Source organism: Oratosquilla oratoria, chromosome 20 (assembly GCF_046742065.1).
Source record: "Oratosquilla oratoria isolate Oo_2021 chromosome 20, ASM4674206v1, whole genome shotgun sequence".
Classification (NCBI taxonomy): Eukaryota; Metazoa; Arthropoda; class Malacostraca; order Stomatopoda; family Squillidae; genus Oratosquilla; species Oratosquilla oratoria.
In genome coordinates this window covers 16,563,057-16,566,720 of record NC_134796.1, presented here as the reverse complement: position 1 = coordinate 16,566,720, position 3,664 = coordinate 16,563,057, and positions in this window count along the sequence as shown.

Genomic DNA, 3,664 nt, shown 5'->3' with positions numbered 1-3,664 from the left:
CATAAATCCATTTTCTCGTAAGCTTATAAAGAATATGAAAGTATAATGAAACATATCATAAAAAGAAACATTCAACCAGTCAATCCAGAGAAAATACTCAACCTGGTGATTTTTTATAAAACTAGGAAAACTAGCCACCTCCTTATTAGAAACAGCCCCCGACAAGAGAGAAAGGAACCTCAGAAATCACATGTCATCTATAGGTTCACATGTACACGAGGGAACTGTGAAGCCCTCCCATCCACCTATATTGGCATGACGATAATGAGATTATCCCGTCGCCTCTCATTCCACTTTTTTTTTTAGGAATGTCCCCTGTGGGACTATAGGGAGAATGATGCCTGGTCCCAATCCCCTTCCCGTTTTTCTCGCCTCTTACGATCCAAGTGGGAATACTTGGTGGCAGTATTCTTTTCCCCCACCACAGGGTAGGCGAAACAAGGAAATGACATTCAGAGAAATAGTACAGGACAGCAACAAGGGGTTGAGGTACAGCATAACGGAGGGACAGTAGCAGTATAATAAAAGTTTCATCATTCTCTGTGAGCAGAGTCCTCCTCTATCACAGACAAAATTATGTGTGACTCTGGTCCATAGAGGCGCCCCATATAGACCCTAAAGTATCAACTCCATGCTACTTTGCCATAACAAGATGCAGTCAATACCCCAGAAATGAGGAGGTGAGGAGGAGAGTAGGGGTGGTAAGGGAGTTGGGAGATAGGGTGGATGAAAGAGTATTGGGATGGTTTGGACACATGGAAAGAATGAGTGAAGAAAGACTAGTAAAAGAGGTATGGAAGGCAGACGTAGGAGGAGTAAACATGAGGGGGAGACCTAGGATGAGATGAGATGGATGGGGTGAAAGGGGCTTTGGAAAAGAGGGGAATGTCTGTTGAGGAAGGACGGGAGATGACAGAATACAGGGGTGAATGGAGAATAGTTGTATATGGATGATGCTGTGATTCATGAGGTGGAATGGGTGAGGAGATGGGGGTGAGGTAGTATGTGTGAGAAAATTTTGACGCAGCCCGAAGGGATTTCTTCCCGTCTTCTCTTTTTCTGCATGAGGAGACGGAGAGGGGGGTCGCCGATTTAAGGAAAAGGCCTTGCTGTGGATGTGCTGTGTCTTGCGACACTACCTCTAACCCAGGGCAGTGGACAAGATGCAGGGATGACCAGGAGGCGCTAAGATAAGAGGGAGGGTAGAGGGTGGAGGGGAGTGGAGTGTATTTAGGGATGGAATGGGTGGGAATGGTTTTTATGCCTTTTTCTTTTTGGCTACCTCCCTTGTAAGGGGGAAAAAGCCTTTGGTATATGAATGTGTATTCTCACATAATAATATGTATTGATTTTTTCCTTTCCCCACCTCTCCAAATTTATTACACTGTTCACTTACGGTTGCTGCATATTTCTCATTCTTTAAATCTAATTTTCCTGTTCTTCCTTCTCTGTTGCTGATCCTCCTCCTCTTTGTACTCTTCCTTCTTCGCCTCCTCCACTTCCTGCTACTCTTCATCTTGATCTCTTCCTCGTCTTCCTCTTCACCTTCTCCTCATCTTGGTCTCTTTCTCCTCCGTCATCTCCTCTTTCTCTTCTTCATCCTCCCTCTTGTGCTTTTCGTACATCCTTTCTCACACATTTGTCAGAGTGCTTCCTCCGTCATTATTCCTACCCTCTCCAAGCACTCCTTGGCACACTGTGTCTACACTCACTCGGTCTTGAGACAATTGTGGCTTAACCGGGTTCCTTAATTGGCAATATTTCTGTCTGTCATCTAGATAGTTCAATTAATCATCTGAAGCTTCATGGACGCTTCAGCAGGTCACTCAATAAATTTGGTACTCGCGTGGCTGACTTTCTGATATACCTCATTCTCTCGGAGTTAGAAAGTAAGGACGTGCACTTCTTTCCTATCCTATATTATGTCTTTTCTTTATTTATTTATTTATCTGTAATTTTTTATTTATTTATTTATTTATTTATTTATTTATTTATTTATTTATTTATTTATTTATTTATTTATTTATTTATTTATTTATTTGTTTATTTATTTATTTATTTATTTATTTATTTATTTATTTATTTATTTATTTATCTATTTATTTTTTATTTATTTGTTTGTTTATTTAATTATGTATTTGTTTATTTATTTATATATATTTTTGCAGGAAATTTTTTATGGTAGAAAAATAAAATTAATCTTCAAGTAGTAACTGGTTGAACTCACAAACGAGCAGAAAGATACGAAAATTTGGTTAGTAAAATTATCCTTAACAAGATTTCCGAAGAAATATCATGTAATGTCAGTTAGAACAAAACAACCAATGTAATCCTGTATGCTAAATCCCTGCGGAGCAGAGTCATAACTTTCCTATAAGATGGGGGGGAGGGAAAACTTAGCCTGCACTTAGGATATGAATAAGGATTAATTCTGATCACCTTTAACTTGCACTATTCCTCCGTGCTACTGCCCTCCTTAATTAAATCTCTTTTGCGCCCTCTTTATGAATCCGCATCTTCGGTGCGATACTATCCTCAAGGGCAAAAACTCTGTTTACTTCTCAGAAGATTCATTGATTTGATTGATTCGGTTTAACGTCGAAAGTCCCCCTGCCAGGAGGCTAGAACGGTACCCCTTGTAGAAGACTTTGTAGCGTGGAATGTGATAAACCATGCTCTTGGTCCAACTCGGCAGGGTTCGAACTGCGTCAGCTTGACCTCCGCCGCAAATGGTGACGCTCTAACCCATCGAATATCTCCTAACAACATAGAAAACATTGTATTTTGCTATTTATGTATCCATTCTATCTGCTTTAGTAAAAGGGTTAACAGAAAAGAGTGAATCTCTTGCGAAATTTAGAACCATAATGTTTTGGAACTATAGTAACATATGCATCTCGTATACGCATTAGCACAAGTTCCCAACAACGAAATATACTTTAGCACAGTCCTGCTATACAGTTGAACTTCAGGTAACGAACGCCCCATTTAACAAACAAATTGGTTAATGAACAAGTTTTGTGAAAAAAAGAAAATTGTCTTTGTTAACGAATGATACCTCGAGGTACGACAAACGCCTTTGCCTGTACACACAATCTCATCAGCCCAATCGTACTTTGGCGCGTTTGCTGTATATCGGTTAGCAAACATTTCGCTTTAAGCACGGAGTCACGGAACGGATTAAATCTGTTATACGAGGTCCCACTGCTTCCTGAGTCAGTGTTGGATGACTACTGTAGTATACAAGGTAAAAGCATTCAGCCTGAAAGAGATATATGCAGATCGAGATTTCTTTCAGGCCAAATTCTGCCCCCACATTGTCTTAGAATTATTCTTCGTTATGCACAACAATATCTACAAAGTGCGCCACGATGCTGACGCCATTAATGCTTTGGGCTTCACTGGGGGTGATTTTAAAGTAACAAGAGACAAAGAAGTACATAAGTAAATGAACAAGTAAATAAATAAATAGATAAATAAGTAAATAAATCAATAAATGATAAATAAGTAAATAAATCAATAAATAATAAATAAGTAACAAATAAATAAGTAAATAGAAAACGAACAAATAAATGAAATGAAGTATGTTCAAATAAAAAAAAACTGCCTCTAATTGTTATTTTGACTTGACTGTTAATATCAAATATAACAGTTATTGTAATAT